This window comes from Bubalus kerabau, chromosome 15, assembly GCF_029407905.1.
Source record: "Bubalus kerabau isolate K-KA32 ecotype Philippines breed swamp buffalo chromosome 15, PCC_UOA_SB_1v2, whole genome shotgun sequence".
Taxonomy (NCBI): domain Eukaryota; kingdom Metazoa; phylum Chordata; class Mammalia; order Artiodactyla; family Bovidae; genus Bubalus; species Bubalus kerabau.
Genome location: NC_073638.1, coordinates 41820187 through 41832439, shown reverse-complemented (window position 1 = coordinate 41832439; position 12253 = coordinate 41820187).

Below are 12253 nucleotides of genomic sequence, written 5' to 3'. Positions count from 1 at the left end.
AGTACTGGCATGTTGTTGGTCACTAAGTCGTGTCTGACTCTTTGTGACCCCCATGGACTATAGCCTGCTAGGCTTCTCTGTCCATAGGATTTCCTAGGCAAGAACACAGGAATGAGTTGCCATTTCCTTCTCCAGGGGATCTTCCCGACCCAGGGACTGAAACTGTGTCTCCTGCATTTGAAGTAGATTCTTTACTGAGCCACTGGGGAAGCCCATATACAGTGGTAAAAGTCAATAGGAGACTACAGCAATCCAATTCAAATATTAATAGAAGCACCAAGGACTCATTCCTCAGGGATGAAGATCACCACATCATAAGAAAATTTCAACCAGCTATGTGTGTGTTATGTGCCTAGTCACTCAGTTATGTCCAACTCTTTGCGACCCCATGGGCTGTAGCCTGCCAGGCTCCTCTGTCCACGGGATTTTCCAGGCAAGAATACTGGAGTGGATTGCCATTTTCTTTTCCAGGGGATCTTTCCAACCAAAGGATTGAAGCCTTGTCTCTTGCATCACCTGCACTGGAGGGCAGATTCTTTACCACTAGCACCACCTGGTCAACCAGCTACGGACACTGGCAAAATGAGTATGGAATGGATGATAATGGAAGAATACTGTAAACAGTACCTGGAGATGTTATAGAGATGAGAATGTAGTAGCAACCTTTTCCTTTGTTTTGTATATATCTATATATAATAATCATCAGTGACTTATTTTTCCTTCTAGTTTATATAAAGTATATTTGTTGCTTAATGGCATTGTACTAATGTTAGTTTATTAATTTTTATAATTGTACAATGATTATATGTTAACATTATGGGAATCTAGGTGAAGGGCATTTGTACCATTTTTGCAGCATTTCAGTAAACCTAAATCTGTTTCAAAACAGAAGGCTAAATAAAGCATAATTATCATGAAAACATATAGAATATGATTTTGAAATACATTTAATAGGGGTTTCCCTGGTGTCTCAGCTGGCAAAGAATATACCTGCAATGTGGGAAACCTGGATTCGATCCCTGGGTTGGGAAGATCCCCTAGAGAAGGAAACGGCAACCCATTCCAGTATTCTTGCCTGGAGAATTCCATGGACAGAGGAGCCTGGTGGGCTACAGTCCATGGGGTGGCAAAGAGTCAGACAGGACTGAGACTAACATTGGGAATTAAGATCCCACAAGCTGTGAGATTCAGGGTGGGGCTGGGGTGGGGAAGGACATATAATAAAAAGTGATAAAATTTCAGATGCAACTGGGAAAATAAAAATAAGATGCACTTACATAATGTTTGATTTTTAAAAATAGGAATGGCATTAACATTTCTCCTAAACTACATACATCATACAGGAATTTTTCTCATTTTTTCAGTTATTGCTGCCTTACAATTCTGTTATCTCTTCTTTGGAACTATGAGAGGAATACTGAAATCTCAGTACTCATCTTGCAGGTTTCTTAAATCACTGTTCCCCCATATCTTTGTTCTTTTGGAATGACTCTTCAGCTTATTTCAGTTTGGCTCTTCATCAGTGCCAATTTACTGTTTAGACCATCTTTTAATTTTTTAAAAATCATCTTTAACTACTTTTTCATCTAAGTTAGATGCCATTTCTCTCATAGTCCTCTGGGGATATTCAATGTAAGTACTAAATTAAAAAAAAAAAGTGAGAACAATGCCTGATACCACACCCAGTATGCACTAAGTAAAAGTAATTTTTGTTTCCAAGATCCTCCTTTGTTTATTCTAATAACTACCTGCTTGAGTGTTAGTTCTTTTGTTTGTTGATTGGTATCACCCTTCATGTTTTTTGGTATTCCTTGGGTATTTGATGGTTCTTGATTTTGTTCTCATCTTCGTATTCCTTGTTCTCTGTGCCTGAGGTTGTTTCTGTTTATCAGTTTGCTCTGATGATTGTGAGGAAGGGATAAAATGCAGTCTTGGACAGTGCATATCAGTGACTGATATTGTGGATGTGAAATGAAGTTTCCTTCCCTGGACGTAGCCACCTGAGGTATACTGCCTGATTTATCTGCCCCAAGTTTCTGGAGTCACTGTGACAGTCTAGGGGAAAATACCATTTCAAGATAACCTTAGCTTTGAAAGTGAACTGAGAAGCCAACCCAACCAAAGGTTTCAAATTCCGTTCCCCAGTTACCCTTTATGGTTGCTCTAGGATATTGCTCTACTATTCCCCCACACCACTTCTCAACTCCTTATATCCTTTGGCTCTGAGACTGAAGTCTGACTCTACCTCTGCCATTCTGACCCCTTCTGAACTCTTGACTTTTGGGGAATCCCCCAAATTCCAACTCTGCTTATTAAATCTTAGGTCATGCTTTTAAAAAAAAAAACAAAAAAAACAAAAAACAACTCTGCCTTGGTTACCTTGCAAACTCAGGCTCATGCTTCAAGACTCAAAACTGTTTTTTCCTCTTTGAGTCTTACTTCTTTAATTGTATTTCTTTTCAGAACTTACAGAGCCCCTTGTATACACCTTTAATGTCATTTACAAATGTCTATGTCCTCTCCCACAACTCTCTGAATAACAATTGAAAGATACTCTCTCCAGAGGTCCACTAGTAATCCTAGTGTGTCCACCAGATTATTTTTCTTTGATGGTCTTGCTGAGAGGTAACTTACACTTTGTAGGTTTTTTAAAAAAATAATAAAAATTCTTATAACTAAAATTTTGAGTTCATGGTACCATGGGGCAAGAATGAAAAAAGGTTTAACTTATACTATTATGACAAAAATGATTAGGATGAATAATCCTAGGAAGAACAATTAGGATAGAGATGACTTTTTCTATCTTAGAGAACAGATTTTTAACACTTTAGAAAGATTCATTTCTAGACAAGTTTATGCTAACCCTGTATTATTCCTATGTATTCACTGGGAATAGTAGATAGAGTAGTAGATGGAAACACTATGGGGTTTGTAGTCAGGCAGATGTGATTTGGAATGCAACTTGAACACTCTGAGCCTGCAGAAGGTAGCCTTCTAAAATGGCTCAAGGTGATCCCTGCCTCCTGGTGTTCATGCCTTTGTGTAATGTTCTTTTTGAAAGTCGGCTAAATCTAGTAACTTCCTTTTTTTTAATAATCAACAGAAATTTGTATCTCACAATTCTTCTGGAGGCTGGAAAGTACAAGATCAAGGTAATAGCAGATTTGGTAGCCCATGAAAGCCTGTATCCTGGTTCACTAGTGACTTGTTTTAATGAATACAAGAAAAGTGGTGGAATAACACTTCCAAAATTAGGTTATACAAGTCTGTGACTGCTGTGCTACTGGCAGTCTCTCACTTGCTCACTTTGATGATGCCAGCTGGCACGTTGTAAGCAGCCACAGAGAGGTCCGTGTGCCATGGTGTTGAGGGTAGCCTCCCACTCAGTCCAGCAGCCTGTTGAAAACTGAATCCAACCAACAGGAATGAGCCTTGGAGTGGATCCTTCCCCATTGGAGCCTTGAAATGACTGTAGCCCTGGCCAACTATCTTCTTCGCAGCTGTGGGAGACCCTGAAGCAGTCTGAACCTAAAACTGCACCTGGATTCCTGATCTACAGAAACTGTGAGGAAATAAAGGCTTTTTAAGGTCAATAAATTACTGTATTACTCAACGGATAACTAATACTGATGGCATACCTCACAGAAATATCATAATTAAAAATGAGTAAAAAGCATCTATTTTATATATATATGTGTGTGTATGTGTATGTAACTAGGGATCTCTACCAGACAATGCTTTATTATAGCATTGTCGGTATTACAATAATGGTTTTTAAGTAATGCTATAGAATTTTACAGTAACTTTACATACGTATCTTATTTGACTCTCAGAGCAGAGCTGTAAGTAACAGTGTGATATAGTAATATATGTGGTCTTAGTCCTGGGTTTCTGGCACAGAGCCATCTAAAGAAAACTCTTGGGAGTTTTCTGATAGGACAGCCTTTTGTCTTTCAGTAGACGTCTCTTTTGAGCACTAAAGTTTATTCTAATGAAGTGACCCAGGGTGGGGTCCCTAGATAACCTCAGGATGGGGCACTAATCTGTGGGAAGGGGAAAGTAGGGGAGGCTATAGATTAAGCTCTGTAGAAATTCTTGAACAACAAGAGTTGAGCTTCTATGTTGGTGAGCACAGAGAACTTGGAAACTCCACACTCTTTCTCTCCTTCCTACATACTTTACGAGAGCTTCCCTGGTGGCTCAGAGGTTAAAGCATCTGCCCGCAATGCGGGAGACCTACATACTTTACCAGAGCTTCCCTGGTGGCTCAGAGGTTAAAGCATCTGCCCGCAATGCGGGAGACCTACATACTTTACGAGAGCTTCCCTGGTGGCTCAGAGGTTAAAGCGTCTGCCCGCAATGAGGGAGACCTGGGATCGATCCCTGGGTCAGGAAGATCCCCTGGAGAAGGAAATGGCAACCCACTCCAGTATTCTTGCCTGGAGAATCCCATGGACGGAGGAGCCTGGTAGGGTACAGTCCACGGGGTTGCAAAGAGTTGGACACGACTGAGCGACTTAACTAACTTAACTTACATACTTTACCCTATTTCTGAGTTAGAGCCTTTTATAACAAACCAGTAAATATAAGTAAATGTTTCTCTGAGTTCTGTTAGCCACTCTAGCAAACTGAAGAGGGGGTCATGGGGACATCCGATTTAACCTGTACTTGCTACTGGTGCCTGAAGAGGGTTGGTGGGGAGTCTTGTTGGACTGAGATTTAACCTGTGGGATCTGACACCATCTCCAGCTAAACAGTGTCAGAATTGAATTAAATTGTAGGACATCTCAGACAGTGGCTGCTGAGAACTGGAAAACTGCTTGGTGGTGTTTGTAAAAAACAAACTGGAAAAATGGAGACTAAAATATTATTCCTCTTTTACAGAAGAAGAAACTGAGGGTCAAGAGAATTTAAGTGACTCATCCAAGGTTCTACAACTTTAAAGTGTCAGAGTGGGGATTCAAACCTAGACTTTCCCAATCTCTACCATGTTGACATTTAACACTTATATAACTACTAGGTGTCAGACATATCTGAGGCTCTGAAAATACAGGTGGATAAGAAAAACAAGGGCTCTGCCCCTATGGATCTTACATTCATTTTTATACAATTGGAAATAAAAATATAAAGGTTTCATTTTAATCTTTCTGAGTAGTGTGCTTTTAGTATTTTATGACTTGTAAATGTGTTTACTTTATCATCAACTTCGTCCTGATTTGAGTGAATTTCACTGGCAGTGATGTAATACAAAGCCGAGGCATAGCTGTATTTCAGTATTTGACTAAGTAATAGATAAACGCTCCATACACATACCAAACAATTCTTCAATAATTTTCACAATAGAGTTTGTTTCTTGAACTTCAGGGCTTTGTTTCAAATCCTATTCATTTCTCATGTTTTATCATAAAGCTTAATTGAAGGAAGTCTGCTTTTTTTCCTTGAATACTAAATAAAGCAAAAATAGAATAGGTAGTTTATTTCTGCTGCACAATTTAAGAAATGTTAGACTTCTCTGATGTTTCAGGAATACTGAGACTGTAATCAATGTTCTGTGAAATCAGTAAGACTCAGAACTTCAAGCCCATAACAGACTAGAGCTCTATATTATATTTGACTATTCACTGAAACCTTGACAGTAGTCTGTTTTCTAGAACAAGTACACAGTGTGACTATCAGAAGGAAAGTTTTTTTCCAAAGCCTTCCTGAAAGGGATGTTATGTTGGCTTAGTTCTGATGACAGCTGTCTGGTTGATTCATGGTGCTTTGATAGATCATATGTACATTTAAAAGCTGGGAGGGGGATGTGAAAAGTGAATTGCTGTTAAGGTGAAATGTATTCTAGAGTGATTCTCACTACTGCCTCTTGAAATAAGTGCTTGGTTGAGGAAAAAAATGGTGTATGAATATTGCTGAGTGAATCTGGGAGCCTTTTATAAGACTCCAGAAGTATTTGATGCTTGAAAATATACTTCTTAATATAAGAAGTCTTAAGGGATGATGTTTAATCTTTTCATTTATACATGTAGAAGAGTAAAAATAACATTTTGTATTTTGAAGGCCCTTCTCCAAACCCAAAGTACTTCATGTTGGGCATTTAATTCTTCCATAGCTGTAAATGGTAATATAACCTACTTCAGAATTAATTGCCTAAGACCTATGAAATGCTCTAGAAATGAATATCCAGAGTGATTTTTAAAATATTGTCTTAGTAGCATGGAGAAAAGTCTTGGACTAAAATCTTACTGTTTTCCCAAGCCAACTCCACTGCTGTACCATTCAGACCAGAGTTTCCTTTATTTTGGGCAGAGGTAGGGGCTTCTTTACATGAAGTCTTGAAATCATTAAAAATTAAGTTAAAAAATAGTTCCAACAGTGAAATTCTTAAGGATAAGTCCCTTTTGCTTCTCTACCCTCTAAGAATTCTGAAATCTTCTTGCTGAGGGACAGGGGAAGGGCGGGAAAGTGTTATGACAACAAAAAGGACAATATTTAGCAGCCAACTTAAGAGTTAGTAGATGAGGTTTGGAGACTCAACATTCATCCCTTCACTCAACAAAAACATACTGAAAGCTGAATCTAGGCAACTTTTATACATCATAAGCCTTTGATTAGTGCACTATATTTCCTTATGAGAAAAAATAATCAAGATAATCACTATTCAATTTTGCATGCTCCTAAATTTAGATAACTGTCCAGTTTGTGCCACAAGAGTACCCTAAGGAGTCCAGCTGGAGAAGGCAATGGCACCCCACTCCAGTACTCTTGCCTGGAAAATCCCATGGACGGAGGAGCCTGGTAGGCTACAGTCCATGAGGTCACTAAGAGTCGGACACGACTGAGTGACTTCACTTTCACTTTTCACTTTTATGCACTGGAGAAGGAAATGGCAACCCACTCCAGTGTTCTTGCCTGGAGAATCCCAGGGACAGGGGAGCCTGGTGGGCTGCCGTCTACGGGGTTGCACAGGGTCGGACACGACTGAAGCGACTTAGCAGCAGCAGCAGCAGCAAGGAGTCCAGCATGGCACTCTGTGAGATGAAAAGAGCCCAATATACGTTCCTTTGTTTTAAGAGTGGAGATGGAAACTCTTTCAATTAACATGTACATTTTCCAAAGTGGGGTCTCTATAAGGTTCTGGGTCTCCTCAGAAGTATATGAGGTCTCAGTATCACCCAAACTTTGAGCTCTTCAAAAGAAATGGTGATAATGCTCAAATGGGTTTAAAATACTGCAGTTATAGCCCTCAATGCCCTCACACATTTACAAATACCCCATGGAGATGGTAACCTAACCCCTATGCCCTTCTCCCCTTTGAGAACCACAATGCCTTCCCATCGTATTTGAAACAAAATCCAAACTCCTTACACTGGCCTTTGAAACCCTAAATGGGGCTTCCCTGGTGGCTCAGACAGTAAAGACTCCACCAGCAATGTAGGAGACCTGGGTTCAATCCCAGGGTCAGGAAGATCCCCTGGAAAAGGGAATGGCAACCGACTCCAGTATTCTTGCCTGGGAAATCCCATATATAGAGGAGACTGGAGGGCTAGTCCGTGGGGTTGCAAAGAGACTACATGATTGAGTGACGAACACTTTACCTTCAGTTCAGTTGCTCAGTCATGTCTGACTCTTTGCGACCCCATGAACAGCAGCCATTTCACCCTAAATAATTTGGTTTCTTCCTACCTCTGTGAAAATTTTACCACAACAGTGCTCTTTATTCCAGATGGTTAATCTTTCTATTCCTCAAACACACTGAGCTCTTTCAGTATCAGGGTGTTTGCACTTGCCTTCTCTCAATCTGGATTATTCTTTCCCCAATCTTAATCTGACTGGCTCCTTCTCAGCACTAAGGTTTTGGCTCAAATGTCACATTCTCAAAGAGACCATCTCAGATTAACTCAGTTAACATTCTCCTTCATTAACCTGTTTTATTTACCTAGTAGCACTTAAAGTGGAGTCGCTCAGTCGTGTCCGACTCTTTGTGACCCCATGCACTGTAGCCTACCATGCTACTCCATCCATGGGATTTTCCAGGCAATAGTACTGGAGTGGGCTGCCATTTCCTTCTCTGGGGATCTTCCCAACCCAGGGATCGAACCCGGGTCTCCTGCATTGTAGACAGACGCTTTACCATCTGAGCCACCAGGGAAGTCCTGGTAGCACTTAACAGTTAGTCTTTTCCACTAGAATGTAAATACTTTGAGAGTAATGTAATACTTTGAGAGAGATGTCATTACTCCTTTTTGTTTCTTAATGTTTCTGTGGATTCTGACTAAATTTGATATTTCTTTCAGCATGTCTATGGACTTAATTTAGGAAGGTAGGAGTCAAATGTAAGCATTTATTTATTTATTTTTAATTGGGGCATAACTGCTTTACAATGTTGTTGTTAGTTTCTGCTGTACAGTGAAGTTAGTCAGCTATACACACACACACACACTTATATCCCTTCCCTCCTGAACCTCCCTCTCCCACCCTCAGCTCACCCATCTAGGTCATCACAGAGCACTGAGCTGAGACCACTGGACTATACCACAGGTTCCCATTAGCGATGTTTTACAAATGGTAGTATATTCACGTCAAACCTGTCTCCCAATTCATCCCACCTAATCCCTTCCCCCTGGGTCCACACATCCGGTCTCTATGTTCACATCTCTGTTCCTGCTCTGGGACTAGATTGATCTGTACCATTTTTCTATTTGCATTAATCTATTTGCAAAATCTATTTGCATTAATATATGACATTTGTTTTTCTGACTTACTTCATTTTGTACAATAGACAAATGTAGGCAGTTAGATAACCACCTTAAACCTGAAGTCCCAGCTTGTTTGGGGAAAGGTTTATTTTGCTCAAAAGTATTTGTCAAGAAAGCCTTGTGAACTGTCATATAACAGATTTTGCTTTGTCAACACATAACTTTTCTGAGAAGTTAAAACCACCTTATAGGGCACTTGTTGACAACTTTGAAAGAAAATTATTTCTGGATGATCACTTCCCCTACAAAACATGTGACTTATCAAACCTTAAAAAGTTAAAAAAAAAAAACAAACCCATCACATCTATCTTCAGCAAATTAAAGGCAAACTAAAGATGTTTTCAAGTTTAATTTCTAATTTGAATTATATACCAGATTCATTACTAGGCCAGCCTAAACTAATACATAAAATCCATTTATTACCAAGTTGTCCCATTAAGAGAAATGACCTTTGATAAAATCTCATAATGTCAATATACATGCTGATTTAGTTTCTGACTATAAAATATTACCAGTGCCAGAGTTTTGAGTGATAGCACTATGGTAGATGGCGTAATAACCAGAGATCAGATTACTTGAGTTTGGGATGGAACTAATCATTGCAGCTAAGTTTATCAATAAATTCTGGCTTTATATTGTTTTCCCTTTAGACCACTATATTAGTTAAGAAGATTTTGTCTATAGTAATGGAAAACCCCATGTAAAGGGTCTTAAACAATAGTTTTATTGACCTAGGTAACAAAAAAATTAAAGGCAGGAAAGTGATCAAGTTTGGTTGCATCAGGGTTCTGATTTCTCATTTTTTTGGCTGTGCCCTCCTCTATGTATTGGCTTTATCCTCATGCTGGTAACTAGAGAGTTGCAGCAATTCCAGGCCTCCCAAGCACACAGGATATTTATCTCTTCCTTAAGAGCGAGGAAGCATCTTTTGTCAAAGCCCCTGTAATACTGCTCTTCCCTTTCACTTGCTTGCATGGGTCACAAGCTATTCCTGGGCCAATTTCTGTGGCCAGAGTAATAGTATGCCTCAATAGGCTTAGAGGCAGGTTCCCTGAACAATTTTTGTAAGAGCAATGGCATTACATTCACCGATATTTTTCAAATGATGGATTACGACCTAAGAATGGATCAAGAAATTAATCTTTTTGAGTCCTCATCATTGAAAAAAGTTGAATATATTTGCAACTACATTGCACATATGAAGGATTAGTACAGTTTTATGACACTTTGGTGTTTACACATACAACTAGATTATAATGTAAAATCTGTTTCCTGTTGTGAACTGGGGTGAAAAAAACTATTTTGAAACAAGTCCATACCTAAAGCTGAAGTGGGGTCAGCTTTTACTTAAGCATATGGATTATGTAGGGGAAAAGTAGATACCTGAAAGAAAAGCAAGAGTACAATCTGGTAGAGAAAACAAAGATGCTGGGGATTAGTCAATAAATTCCACTGCAACCTGCCTGATGCATAAATTATTCCTTAAACTATATTAGATTCCTACATAGTCATCATAACCAAATATATTTTAGTTTTTCCAATGTTTTCTAAATTTCCCCTTCCAAAAAAAAAAAAATTCATTTAGTAAGTATCCCACAATGGAGCAATTTATAAATTTCATCATTTGGTCGTTGAAAAGCATTATAGTTTAAGATTCATTTAATAAGCTTGGTTATGGGAATTCCCTGCTGGTCCAGTGGTTAGGACTTGATGCTTCCAATGATGGGGGCACAGGCTTGATCTCTGTCAAGGAACTAAGATCCTACAAGCCAAGTGGTTAGGCCAAAAAGAAAAAACCTTGTCTTAAACAACAAGGTCCTACTATCAAGCACAGGGAATTATATTCAATATCCCATGATAAACCATAATGGAAAAGAATGTGTGTATATGTGTGTGTGTGTGTGTGTGTGTGTGTGTGTGTGTGTGTGTAACTGAGTCACTTTGCTGTACAGCAGAAATTGATGCAACACTGTAAATCAACTACACTTCAATTAAAAAAAAAAAAGCTTGGCTTCCAAGGGGAAAAAAACCTGTATTTCAAATACCTCAGCACATCTTTTCATCACTCTAATCTTTATTTAGGTTAAAATTTTTATCTTATTTGACGAGAACCTTAGAACTCATTCTAGTTCAACCCCTTTCATTTTGTAAGTGAAGCAACCAAAGCCAAGAGATGAACTTAAGGCAGTTAATTAGTTGCAGAACACAAGTCTCTTGACAGCTGCTTCAGAATTCTTTCCATTGCACTAATTAATGGTGCAGTTATACCAACTTTAAAAAATTAAAGTAAATAATTTATGTAGTTCCAGAGGTATCTAGATTTACACAGGTATGGATTCTTTCAGTTATATGTGAGTTTATTTTGGAGAATAAAAAATTGCACTTTTAAGGAAATAGGGGAGCTTATTAAAGAAATGCTGCTCTAGGGAGTCAAAAGATATTTGTACTCCCATGTTCACAGTAGTATTATTCATAGTAGCCAAAGACAGGTATAACCCAAATGTCCATTGATGGATGGATAAAGAAAATGTGCACACACACACGGAATACTACTCAGCCTTAAAAAGAGCAAATTTTGACACATGCTACAACACAGTCAAACCTAGAAGACATTATAAGCAGAATGAAATCAGACAGACTTAAAAGGACAAATACTGCATGATTCCACTATGAGGTCCCAAGATTAGCCAAATTCACAGAGACAGAAAGTAAGAATGATGAGTGCTAGGGACTAGGGGAGGGGAATTGTGGGGAATCAGTATTTCATGGGGACAGTTTCAGTATGGGAAAATGAAAAAGTTCTGGAGATGGATGATGGTGATGGTTGCAGAACACTGTCAATGTCCTTAATGTCACTCAACTGTATACTTAAAAGTGCTTAAATTTTGTGTAATGTATATTTTCCTACAAAAAAAGAAACCTTGTATAGAGTAAAAAACAACAACAACAAAAAGTTACTGCCTGATTTGAGACAAGGATTTTAAAGCTAATTTTCATAATGTTATAGTATGAATTACATTTCACCTTAATATTTGTACCTTTCAAGTTAGGGAATTCAATTCACTGAGCACTTACAATATGATTAGAAATTTTCTAAACTCTATGAATGATCCAAAAGAATTCTAAGCTACAAGAGATTATAGTTTGTGTATTTATACAGTACACGTGTAGTACTCAGGTGGCTCAGTGGCAAAGAAGCCACCTGCCAATTCAGGAGACAAGGGTTTGATCCTTGGGTCGGGAAGATCCCCTAGTGAAGGAAATGGCAATTTATTCCAGTATTCTTGCCTGGGAAATCCCATGGACAGAGGAGCCTGGTGGGCTACAGTCCATGGAGTTAGCTGCAAAAGAGACCAAAACAACTTAACAACTGAACAACAACACATGGTACTAGGGCAAGACTGACATAGGAAATGATCCTCAAGAAATCCAGGCAGGTGGAAGGGCGGTAGGGAGGGAAGGACTGGGAGTTTGGGATTAGCAGATACAAACTATTA